At 38.7% G+C, this 13788-nt stretch overlaps 1 protein-coding gene across 3 annotated transcripts in view; it reads right to left on the bottom strand.

Annotated features, from left to right (window-relative positions):
- The window catches only part of pacsin1b (protein kinase C and casein kinase substrate in neurons 1b), a 34777-nt gene extending 21859 nt beyond the window's left edge, over positions 1–12918 (bottom strand). Inside the window, exon 1 of one of the 3 annotated variants that reach the window (XM_039797964.1) lies at positions 12774–12918. The gene's annotated coding sequence lies outside the window, so the exon portion shown is untranslated. Of the gene's footprint in view, positions 1–1826; positions 1954–12773 lie in introns of those variants that run through there. The other 2 variants (XM_039797967.1, XM_039797968.1) reach the window with 2 other exon arrangements.
- Positions 12919–13788: the final 870 nt, after the last annotated feature.

The raw sequence follows: 13788 nt of genomic DNA, 5'->3' as shown, positions 1-13788 counted from the left end.
ATCCCGACTGGTCCTGGCTAACGCTGCTGTGCTAACCCTGCTAAGCAATTGTTGCCGTAATTCTAAGCCAATAAAGTGTGTTCAGTCAGGTGGAGAGGACGGCAAGGTAGTGTTATTGTTAGCGGTTCCAACTGTAATTCTAAGCCAAAATAGTGTGTCTGTCAATTGGGTACAGAGCTCCGCGTGAGCACAGGCTTTTATGACTGTCAACATAGCCAGCATCTAACGTTAGTTACTCCGCTGTGCTGTTGAGTAATGTCTGGCTATTGAGACAAGCATCTAGCAACACTGTTGTGGGTGCCGTGGTGTCGGGCAACCTCTGTGAACTTCGGATCTGGGGAGGGGGCGGGTGAGACGACTCTCTCATCTACACATTCTCATATACTCTCGCACACATCCATATAAACAGACACATATTTACTGTATCTGTCACTGGAGCTGCCCTCTGAGCAGGGTCCAAAATTAGCACCATCTACTAGCCAAATGCTGGTCAAATATGCAAGTGGCTGGCAGATTTGCTTCATTAACCAGCCGAAAAACAATGGTAATCTATTTGGCTGGTAACTTTTGATCATTCACTAGTCATTTGGCTGGTGGACAAAAAAAAAGTTAATTTTGGACCCTGCCTCTGAGCGTATGGCGAGATCTTGGCATTATTCAAATGCAGTACTTTTTCTCTCCCTTGGGACAAACTGCGTTGCTGCTGCTGCCCTCATCACATTCAAGTCCTATATATAGAACCCCATTCATCAATAATTCACACTGCTGTAAACAGATAGATGAGATGACAAACCTGACTCACATCTACATGTGTACTGCAAACTAAAGCCCAAATATCTTATGTTATTTTGCAAACGGAAATACACTCTTCTCGAGTTTAATATCACCGCTGACATTCCCTGGTAAACAACTCCAGCCCTACAAAGCATCCTGACGTCCCAGCTGCAAACATGAGTGCTGCAGGTAAACAAAATGTGAATGAACAAAGACAATCTGTAGCCGCCCTCGATAAGGAAACCTCGGTAACCCTCAGCGGCCCTGGTGGTATCGCTTAATAGTCAGCAGCAGAGGATTGTAGTTGTGCAATTCCCCGGTACAAATATGTGTAGCTGTATCTGTCAGCTGAGTAGTAGTCAAACACACGCAAAAAAAGGTGTTGATGCTGCATCCAAACAAATAAAAAGTGAAACAAGAGAATGCACTTGTAGAAATATTTCAGGCAGCCAACGACAATTTGTCAAAACCTCCGTAGAATAACTGAAACTCATTCCTGCTTCTCTACAATATTCACGATCATTAATAATACAGAAGTCCTGGACACAAGCAGACTTAAACACCTACAATGGTCCTCTTTTTAGCTACTAGCAGAAGACACTCATAACTTAGACCGAACTGTCAGCGGTCAAATTGTATTATGGGTAATGTGGGTGCCAGGTTTTGACAAGGAAGAAGAATGCATGGAATAAAAAAGCCGATATCTTTGGTTCTGCTACATTGATTTTGATCCTTTTTGTGAGTCTGACAACATTTTAGGAGTGCAATGCTTTATCAGTGGAGCACTCTTTTAAAACCCATACCTTTAATTAGATTAGGCAAGGATCAAGGTCCGTGTGTACTTAATCTAAGATGACTTTCTTGTCTTTTTTTTTTTGTTTAAAATAACACTAAATACACACACACAAAACACCATAATGAATTCATTGAAGTTAGAATTAATCTTCTGTTATAGGAGAGCTAAAAACTACTGGAAAAAAAACACAACTATATATTCAGCTTCACAACTACAAGTACATAACTTTAAGGTTTAAAAGTAGTAATGTGATTACAGATCAGAGCAGTTTACTGAACCTGGTCTGTCGTCTCTGCAGCTGCTCAGTCCTCAACAGCGTTACTCCAAGTCATTTCTGACAGCTTTCAGGTGAACGGGCATCTGAAACTTAGAGTCAAAGAGCGTCACCGCTCAGCTGCAACCATGACACATCCTGCGGCCTAGCACGCCTTTTCCACACACACACACACACACACACACACACACACACACACACACACACACACACACACACGCACTGAACTTTGACATATCCCTGAGAAGACACCAGGCCATCAATAATTAGCTAGGGAGGGAGCAAAGGAGGGTGGACACTTGAGGGCTCTCCCTTGTCACACACATTCATTAGACAGGTGCCACGTTGTCGGGCAATTCAGAGACAGACCGATAGAGAGAGGAGGACGAAAGTTACTCATCGCAAAGTTAAAGAAGGCAGACAGGAAGTACAGAGGGAGGAGACGGCCACACAGGTGGGTAGATAAAGCCGGCACTGAGGAGGACAGACAGGGATGAGTCAACATCGGGGTATCAGGTCAGCCGCGCTGCATCCTCGCAATCAATACAGATTGGCTGATGTCCAGCGAATGACACGTGTGAAGAATGAATAGACTGAGTGTCTTTCAGCTGAAGGAAACCATGTCTGTGGCCAATATTAAAATTCAATGATGCATGTATATGAATAAAAGAATGCTCTCAAAATAACAAATTATCTTGGGAGGACACCATTTGAGAGCATAATAAATGCCTCAACATTTCAATACACAAAGCTCTTTTGATATTTAGTGTGATGCTACGACTGAAAGGAATCAGAGCAGGCAGGTGTGTATGAGTCGAGAAAGACTCAAATAAAGCCAGTTGTCCATTCACACAGACAGATGCTCATCTCCCTATTATATGCCATCTGTGTATCGTCTAATCAGGTTTCTCCCTGTGGGGCTTAACCATTTGACCCCGGTGTTATATCCCATTATTGCAGGAAGTAATATATGACCCCCCCCGTGCAGGCAAAAGAAGAACTGAAAGGGCTGGTATAGAAAACGCAATCTTATAATTGAGGCTGTTTTCATGATCTACCACTTCTCCCTAAAATATTTAAGCATATTTTCATTATTTATAATATTTGTATTTTAGTTATTCAATTTGTGAATATTTGCTGTTTTTTTTCTCAACAAGTGCTTATACATGAACTCAAAACAACTAACAAAATGTGACTAAAATAACAGCACTAGAACATTGTCTCTATTTTTGTGACAATAACGAGATGTTTTATTTTGTGAGCTTTAGAGGTTTTGGTAAGCACATTTTAAAAATAATCTTTGGTCAGAGCCATGCTAGCTGTTTCCCCCTGCTTTCAGCCTTTATGCTAAGCTAACCATCTCCTGGCTCCAGCTTCATTTTTCACGGACAAATGACATTGACTTTCTCATCTCACTTTCTATAACAATAAATATATTCTTCAAAATGTCAAACTATTCCGTTAACTCTGCTGAGATAACCAACACCTTGCTCCAGCTGCAGAGCTCCAGTCACATTTTCTGACATTATATTATTAGATTATATTAAATGAAAAATGCTTGAAATGCAATTAGGGCTGGGCAATATGGAGAAAATCAAATATCTTTTCATTTTTGACCAAATACCTCGATATCGATACCGCAACGATATTGTAGCATTGACTATTGGTGCTTTTGGGCATTTTTGATAAATAATCATCAGTAATAATGTATATAATGTCTAAGTGGGTACAGGCAAATAATAGAACAGTTACAGTCTGGTAAGTTCAGAAAAGTACATCACTTTACTGTAATGCAGCCTTTAAAACCAGGAAAAGACAACATCTATGCCATATTACGATATTACGATATCCAAAATCTAAGACCATATCTAGTCTCATATCACATTATCGATATAATATCGATAAATTGCCCAGCTCTAAATGCAATGGAAGTATAGGAATTCAATTAATTCAATACAAATCAAAAAGAAAAAGTTAATGCTTTTAGATGTAGTTAACGAAACAATCACCACAAGCTCCATTTATTGGCTGTTCTGGAGCTTTTCATCATCTCACACAAGCTTCCTCAGCAGCTGTCATGGATTTGCAGAAGTGTAAATGAACGTTTTTCCGGTGGCTTAAAAACCACAAACTGAGACTGAACGTTCACTGTTGACATTGGAAACAGAGACTTACTGATATCATTTTAGTTTCACTTCACATTTACAATTTACTGTAGAGTGAGGGAATTATACCCAGACACAGACTTTGGCCTACTGGTTGTCTCAGATTAAAGAGGGAATAAAAAATGCCTGCAAAATTTGTATGTGCATGCATGGTTGTGGAATACCATTTAATATTCTGTGTAGAGCCACTTTCTCATACTCCAGGGTTAAAAGATTTTAATCAATACTCCAGGACAAATGTGAAGGACCTCTGGGCTCTCCATCCCAGTTTCTTTGTAATCAATAACCTTTGTTTTTTTTCACTGCTCAGAGCAGAGTCACTGTGATGAAGTTTATTAAAGCCCCTGGTTCAGCTGCTAGAGTGCACACACTGAAGCTGATACAGGGCAGGAATATGGAAGTGACTCACTCAAAGACAAAAGACAGTGCAGCTGCTAAAAGCTTTGAGAGCCACACACACACACACACACACACACACACACACACACACACACACACACACACACACACACACACACACACACACACACACACACACACACACACACACACACACACACACACACACACACACACACACAGAAAGCCTCTGTTGTTGTATGAATGTGAACTCCTCTGGGCCAGAGGCTCTGGCTGTTAGAAGTGAGATCCACTGAGAGGAAACACCATCAGTGATGCAGCAGGCAGTATGTAGGCGGCTGTTCAGCCAACAAAGTGAAAACAGCTTTTCCAGGTATAAAGATTCCTGTTTATTTGTTGAATAAGCAAGCAACACCTTGTAGCAAACACACACTCAAATACACCCATACGGAAACAATCTGTACTACGATTAGTCAATTAATTGATTAGTCGAGCAACTAAGAATTTAAATATAGATACAGTATACTGTATATAGATTTGGTAATCAATTAATTGTTTCAGTCATTGTTCTCATAAAAATGCAAAATATTCTCTGGTTCAAGCTTCTCAAATGTGATTATTTGCTGCTGTTCTTTGTCATATATACATTTGGGTTTTGGAGTGATTGTTAGAGAAAATGAGGATTCTGAAAATATTAATTTGGGCTAAGATAAATTAAAATAGTGATAAAAAATAGACAGGTTTCACTATTTCCTGACAATTTATAGACAAAATGATACCAAGATGACAATAGTTTGCAACCCAAAGAAAATGGCAGCAATTTAACTGCTTTAACTTAAGTTTGAAAGTTCACAATTTTAAATCCTAAACAATTACTCAGTTAATCAGAAAAAAACAATGGACAGGTTAACCAATAAACTATGGTTAACTGCTCTTCAGATCTCTGCAGGGTACATCCAGACAGCTAGCTAGACTATCTGTCCAATCTGAGGTTTCTGTTGCACGACTAAAACAACCTTTGAATGTAGACATGTTCCACCAAAACAAGTTCCTTCCCGAGGCCGTTTAGCAGCGGCACCGTGGCTCCTTTCGGCGCTTAGCGCCGCACATGACGATTGTGATTGGTTTAAAGAAATGCCAATAAACCACAGCACATTTTTCTCCCATCCCGGAATGCTCTGTGGACTAGCCAGACCTTCCTCCGCAGCGCCGTGGAGGAAGGTTTGGCAATGCAAGACTACCTGAAGCTCAATATCAGCAAAACCAATAAGCTGGTAATGGACGACCAGAGGAACAGAATATGGAACAAGAATGGGATAAAGATATGGGATACCTCAGACTATCAGACAGCACAACAAGCACTTTAAACGTACATTTTTATAAATTCTGTATTGTATTTATGTTTGTATTTTATATTGTATTATATTGTATTTATTGTATTGTATTAGGCAGGTATGAGCACTGTAATTTCCATTTTTATGGATGAAATAAATTTGACTTTGACTTTGATGAGGTAATAGTGAGCTTGACTTTTGACATCCAAAATCGAAATGGATGTTTGAGCCAAATTTTAAGAAATTTCCTCCAGACGTTCCTGAGATATCGCTTTCACATGAATAGGACAGACAGACAACCCGAAAACATAATGCCTGTGGCCACGGCTGTCACCTACGTGGAGGCATAACAACAACTTCCTAAAGCCAACTTGTGCTTTCTGAAACTGTCGTGTCATTTTTTACTATTATCTACATTTTAGAGACCAAATGACTAATATATTAATTGACAAATAAGATCTGCAGATTAATCAATAATTAAAATAAATGTTAGCTGCAGCCCTACTTCAAACATGCACGACTCACTGCTCCACGCCCATCACACAGACGCCATTTTTAACAAACCATGTCGCCTTGGCAACACCAAGCCCTTTTCATTACTCCTCTTTTGGCTCTAAATCACTTCACTGACACAATAAATCGGACACGATTGAGCCTCAGAGGAGCAAAGCAAACCTGCAGCCAACAACCTCTAATAGCCTCTTCTTGTTGTGCGGTTTGTAATGTACCATCTACAGCTGAGGCACCCCGGAGATACATACGTGGGAAAGTGGAAGCATGCACATCACATGATGCAAATTCACAACCACTTATCCCACGGCACATACATTATTCAATAAAAACTTTGACTCTCTCTGATTTACATTAAACTAGCCTAATATGAAGTATGAGCAATCCTACAGCCATGCAACACTTGCTTCCAGCCTTTTTGTCTTGTGACCCCTTGAAAAAAAGAAGCAATATCTACCTCAACGAAGGTTAGGGCACTTTGTGTCAACAGTTGAGAGTTTTAAGCAGTTCAACAAAACAGTGATTATTCTAGAGCTGCAAAGATTAATCGATTAGTTGTCAACTCTTAAATTAATCGCCAACTATTTCTTAAAATTTGGCTCAAACATCCATTTCGATTTTGGAGGTCAAAAGTCAAGCTCACTATTACCTCATCAAAGTCAAAGTCAAAGTCAAATTTATTTCATCCATAAAAATGGAAATTACAGTGCTCATACCTGCCTAATACAATACAATATAATACAATATAAAATACAATACAGAATTTACAAAAATGTACGTTTAAAGTGCTTGTTGTGCTGTCTGATAGTCTGAGGTATCCCATATCTTTATCCCATTCTTGTTCCATATTCTGTTCCTCTGGTCATCCATTACCAGCTCATTGGTTTTGCTGATATTGAGCTTCAGGTAGTCTTGCATTGCCAAACATTCCTCCACAGCGCTGCGGAGTAAGGTCTGGCTAGTCCACAGAGCATTCCGGGATGGGAGAAAAACGTGCTGTGGTTTATTGGCATTTCTTTAAACCAATCACAATCGTCATGTGCGGCGCTAAGCGCCGAAAGGAGCCATGGTGCCGCTGCTAAACAGCCTCAGGAAGGAACTTGTTTTGGTGGAACATGTCTACGTTCAAAGGTTGTTTTAGATAATTGATTAGTCGGTTTGAGTACATTTTTAAGACAAAAGTAAAAATTCTTTGATTCCAGCTTCTTATATGTGAACATTTTCTAGTTTCTTCTCTCTTCTGTGACAGTAAACTGAATATCTTTGAGTTGTGGACAAAACAAGACATTTGAGGATGTCATCTTGGGCTTTTGGGAAACACTAATCCACATTTTTCACCATTTTCTGACATTTTAGAGACCAAACAACTAATCGATTAATCGAGAAAAAAATCGCCAAATTAATCGACTATGAAAATAATCGTTAGTTGCAGCCCTAGATTATTCCTTCTAAAATATTTAGTTTTGAAGGATTTTAGAAACTAGAAATGGTCAGCAAAAACATTAGAGAGAAAGTCAAGAAATGTAAATATAATATGGTATTTCATTTTGTGACCCCTTGGATTTATCTTGGGGTCCCGTGACCCGCAGGTTGGGAACTAGAGAGTGATCTTTAGAGGTGATGAAACTAATGATTGGGCCAATTTTTTTCTTGAGTAACTGATTCATCTTGGGTGCAACTAATGATCATTTTCTCAATTAATTGTATAATCTGCCGATTATTTTCTCAATTAATCAATGAATCGTTTCGACTATAAAACGTCCATCACAATATCCTAAAGCCCAACGTGATTATTTTTTATTTTGTCTGACCAACAGTGCACAACCAAAAAGTATTTGATTTACCATAATGGAAGACATTATGTGCCCCAACATTTTCACATTGGGGCACGTGGAAATCAAAGTCAAAGTTTTTTGCTTGGAAATGACTTAAACAATTAATTGATTATCAAAATAGTTGCTGATTCATTATCTGTAGATGAACTAATCGACATTGCAGCGCTAGATTCTTTATTTCATTAGAAAATGTCACAAAAATTATGACAAACGCCCATCACAGTTTCCTGAAACCTAAGGTGAAGCATTTAAATGGCTCGTCTTGTCCAACCAACAGTCCAAACCCAAAGATGTTCTGGATCCAATCACATAAGACAAAGGAAAGCAGCAAATCCTCACAATCAAGATAACACTTAACAATTTTGCTTGAAAAATGACTTTGAATGATCAACAGATTATTATTTTTGTTTGTCTATCCATCCATCCATCCATCCCTCCATCCATTTGAGGTAAAACGTTTTTTAAAAGTCAATTTCCTAAACAAATCCTAGGACTGTCTATGCGTTCATGAATGTATCATCAGGCAGGGCCGCACCTCTTGTTAAAAGAGCTGCATGGGTGGCCGGGTTGGTTCAGTGGGTAGAGCAGGCGCACATATACTGAGAGGCTTGTGCCTCGATGCAGAGGTCCAGGGTTCGAGTCCGACCTGTGATGATTTCCTGCATGTCTTCCCCCTCTCTGTCCACTTTCTCACCTAGCTGTCCTATCGATTAAAGGCGGAAAAGAAAAAAAAAAAGCTGCGTGGCCGGACTGTGTTGGCATGAAGCCGTTGCTGGTCTGCACCGTGCAGCCTGCTGGTTAGATTCTGCTGATTCAGCATCTCTTCTACAGGCACTGTGCAGCAGAGTCAGACGGTACATCGGGGAATGTATAATCAGTGTCTGGAAAGATGCTTCCAGAACACCTCATACCACAATTCCCAGTTAAATATAGTAGATTTGCCTTTCATGACTGATTTGCTGAATCAGCTTTGGGTGAAAACTGGGAACTTTTTTTGGAACTCTAAACTAACAAACTTCTAAACCAAACAGGTACACCCAGATAAATGCTATGTGTGGATTATTTATAACCAGGAAATTTGTCGAGCTGAAATGATTAAACAAAAGGTCAATCGACAGAAAAATTATCTGCAACCCCTTTTCCATGATCATTGAAGAATTCAGACATTAAAATAAAATAGCTGAGTAAATAGAGAGATTTCGCACATAGCCTTAGACTTCTATTATAAAGTGAATATCTTTGGGTTTCTGACTGTTGGTTGGTCAAAACAAGCTTTTAAATTTAAAGCCATCCCCATTCTGGGAAATTGTGATTTTTAATCATTTTTTAGACACAACAATTAATGGGTTAATCAAGAACAATCAGCAGATTAATCAATAATACAAATAGTTGTTAGTTTCAGTCCTTGAAATTTGAAATCCAAAAATATTATTGTTTAAAATACCTCCACAGTTCAGGCAGTTGCACAACACAGCATGCCCTGGTATGGAATGACAGCTCTGTCCTTGCAACCCCCCCCGGGACTTTAAGGAAATGCAGCCTGCCTTTCTGCATGATCCCCTGTGAGGATCCTATCACAGACTCAAATTACCTTACAGTTCAGGCCAAAGCCAAAGCCCTGCTCTCATACAATGAGTCCCTGACCATGTAACAAAACATAGGAAGCTTTAAGATGATCCTTTCCATTCATGGGTGTAAATTATTGACTCGAGTGTTCATCCATAGAGATTCAATACAGTATAGCTTTAAAAAGATGCTCCAAATCTGCTCATTCAGATAGCTTCAGCAGTAGTAAGTAACTTTAAAATAATTGTAACTTACTGTGTTGTGGTAATTCTCAGAGGAACTAAGATTAAATTTTAATTTTAATTGCATTGATCCAAAACTCAGACATAGATGGAAAGGCTCAGGATGTCTGAAGCTATATTCTTGGTGACCAATGCAAAAGGGACTAATAGAAAAGAATAGGTTTAATTGCTTTTAATCAACTAACGTCAGACGGGGCTCGTGGGCACCAGATGTGACATGTCAAGCTTGTAAGGGAAAATTGAAATTGGAAGCAAACAGTGGTGTCTATGCCCACTGGGAATAACATGGTCAAAATCTATTGAACAGATAAAGAAAAGACAGACTTGGGGTTTAGTAGTCAAAGTAATTACATTAGCAATGACGGCTCATTTGTCATTGGTCCTACAAAAACAGAGAGGAGTTAAACTGGGTGCCGCAAATCAAATGAGTGTCTCTTATTTGTCACATGAATTAATCCAATTAGGCACTCATTCTAATAAAAGCCCTTTAACATGTGTCCACTCATGCCTCCCTCTCTCTCTCTCTCTCTCTCTCTCTCTCTCTCTCTCTAAATTACCCTCAGCTATGATATTGCTATGAAATTCAACACTGGATTAGTAGGTCAGAAACTTGTGCATATGATTAATTCTCCAAACTCAATAAACCACATAATTATGCTTGAATGACCCTCAAAAATCTAACTAGCGCAACGTTTACTTTAATAATAATTTCTATTCCTTTTGTAGTTCATGGTAAAACATTCTACACTCACAATATATTCCTCAGTATTCAGTCCCTGCATCCAAATGATCCCCTCATAAAGCATATCTGTGTTTGTTTAGGCTTTGAGATAATTTCCTCATAACAAACCACTTAGGGGGAAGAGGATCTCTACTGTTGACAGCAAAAACACTGAGTGAGAATAACCATTATTCAACCATTATTTTTCTGAATAACAAATTCATGGTCATATTGCGTGTTTTGTCCAACTTACAGTGTAGAATGATTACAAAACAGAGAAAAGCATAAAATCTTGCTTGATAAATTATTTAAGTGACTAAGCAATCATTAACACTGTTGTCGATTAATTAGTGATTAATCAACTGATCATTTCAGCACTAGTGAGAATGAGATGAAATGTACAGTAATCAGGCTGACAATCTTTTTGTCCAGCACATGATAGGTGATGATACTCTAGATTACTCTGCTGTAAATACTACTCAGTTTAACAGATGCAAATATACTGAGTAACATAACATGTACTTGGTCAGGCTGAAAATCTCCTGCATACAGGAAATGACAATATCAGTCTGTTGGAACGACTACAGACAAATAAAGTGACTTTTAAGGTACTTCCACCAAGTTGGGAGACTTCAAAGCAGCAGAGGCCGAGATTTCCTAACCTTTAACCACGCGTCAAAACACTAGGGGTGGGGGAAAAAATCGATACAGCATAGTATCGCAATATTTTCTGTGGCAATACTGTATCGATACACAGACGCCAAGTATCGATCTTTTATGATATATGTGTTGGTCAGTTTGTCTGCTTGACAATCTAATTTTGCAGCAATACAATTGAAGTGAGATGAACAAACCGAGAAATGTATCTTTTTAGATAAAACAGATGTTGACAAAGTTTCCTTTTGGGGACATAATTTGAAATTGGGAAAAATTTGAAGTTGGAAAAAAGGTAATGAATTGCAATATATTGCAGAATATTGCAATATGTTTGAAATCGCAATAATATCGTATCATGACGTAAGTATCGTGAAGATATCGTATCGTAAGGCCTCTGGTGATTCCCACCCCTACAAAACACTGGATCCTACACTTCCAAAAATGCAACTCAAGAGCATCTTCTGAAGACTTGGTAAATGCCCACTTCTTTCAAACTTCACACCTCCAATTTATGACACATTGTACATGTGTGGTCAGAGTCAAAGCTGGCTTTAAGACAACCCTGATATTGTTGTAAGACTCAACAGAAAAGGCAAAAGCTCCTCCAGAGCTACAGAAGACAGTATGGCCTACTAATGTTTATACCGGCTCAGCAGTGAGTCCAGTAAAAGGAACTTCACGTATAAACAGCGGAGTGGCCCTTTAAGACATGAGAAAGAACACAATGTTTTTTGAATGAATTGACTTCTGTTAAAGGTATAGGCGACATCAAACTTTTGCTTTAGATGGTATTCAATTTGATATCTACAGATTAGAGATGCACAGTGTCCAGCAGTCTGCTGCACTACTGTACTGTACTGTAGGCCTAGTGTATGCACGATGCAGCAGAGTTCAGAACCGTGGACAGAGCTCCCAGATCAGAGTCTGGCTCACATGGAGATCAGCAGTTCTGATCTGATTTACCACCAGCTGCTCTCCAATGATAAATCAAAGAAATGTGCTGGTCTGGAGGAAGAACTGGCTCTCTCCGCAGGGACGATGTTTTTATTTAGACATCCCTCCCTGCCCTCTGCTGCTGAAGCCACCACAGGCTGCTGCTGCGTCTCTCACTGCATCTTCTGCACATGCAACTCCCACTGAATGCTGTTAAATGTATTATCTTATGTCAAACTGTAAACGTATTTTATATAGACCCTGATCCTTTTGGATTTTAAATGAGTGTCAAGAAAGCATGCAGGAGTGCAGACTGGCAGTGGTTCAAGTTGCCCGCACTTCATCGCACAACTGCAGGTTTGATGCAAACAAAGATGCTATACAATAAACTTCCTTCTCAAAACAATTAACTTCTAATGCTATGGACTTTAATTTAGTCTCAGCAAGACCATCAGTGAGTGAAAACGTCTGTTCTCACCAATATTAGCTAGATACAACGGTTCAGCAATAATAACTATAAATTAAGCTACTTTATTCACAACAAACCTAAGCTAGCTGTTAATAACGGGAAGGCTATTGGGTTATAAAACATGAAGAATAACGTACCGAAAAGAAATTTTAGTCCAGCCTTTTTGAATATTTGTAAAATGTAATCATTGTCTTCATCAGCAGAGACAGCCTCCGTTGGATCGCCTGTGCGTTAGCTCGATATATCGCTGAAAGGAGCCGCCAGATGGGGGATGGACATTAAGAACAAAATAACTTCCGGAAAGCTCTTTCAAAATAAACGTTTAACGAGGGAACTACCGTTTCATCCATGGGAACGACAGGAGGAGATGTATGCTGAAAAAAAGGGGAAATATACATAAAAAATATTTTAAAAATGTATAAAAAAAAATACAATAGAAAAAGATAAAAAAATAAAGAATGAATGAAATAAAAGAATAAAATCAACGAATAAAAGTCACAGTGTATGCCAGCTAGCTAGGCTATAGCCTATGTTACAATCATTGTACCTAATATAAAACAGACTCAGAAACACGTTTATTGAACAGGAGGTTTCACAAAAAAAGATTAAAAACTGTATAAATAATATGTGACTTTTTAATTAATACGAAGAGGATGGAATGTGCAAAATGGTGACGAAGAAAACTAATGGTAAATGTGGTGCATAAAACGGTAAGGTGATTGACACAAAATGAATCAAACTTTTTGAGAGTCGATTAATCAATTAGGTATTTTATCAAAAAAGAAAATGCTAATCATTGTAATGACCCCAGCTTCTCCAATGTGAAGATTTGTTGCTTTTCTATTTTTTAACAAAACAAGTAATTTGGTGATTTTGTTGTTGTTGTTGTTGGTTTTTTTTTTTTTACGATTTTCATACATTCTGTAGACTAAACAATTATTAGAAGCCTACTCAGAAAAATTATCAACAGGTTAATCAATCACAACAATAATGATTAGTTTCAGCCTTTCTCACAGAGGTTTTTGTTTTGCAATCAGGCTGAGTGGAAATCTGCCTCTCAGTCTGTTTGTTTTGAGGAAATCCTCTCATCTCATTTGGGATCCTACAACCCATTAAACTGCCATACAAAGGCTTAAACAAACAGCTCTGCTT

This window comes from Perca fluviatilis, chromosome 4 (assembly GCF_010015445.1).
Source record: "Perca fluviatilis chromosome 4, GENO_Pfluv_1.0, whole genome shotgun sequence".
Classification (NCBI taxonomy): Eukaryota; Metazoa; Chordata; class Actinopteri; order Perciformes; family Percidae; genus Perca; species Perca fluviatilis.
Note: the sequence above shows the minus strand (reverse complement) of the source record. Positions and strands in the feature narration are given on the sequence as shown.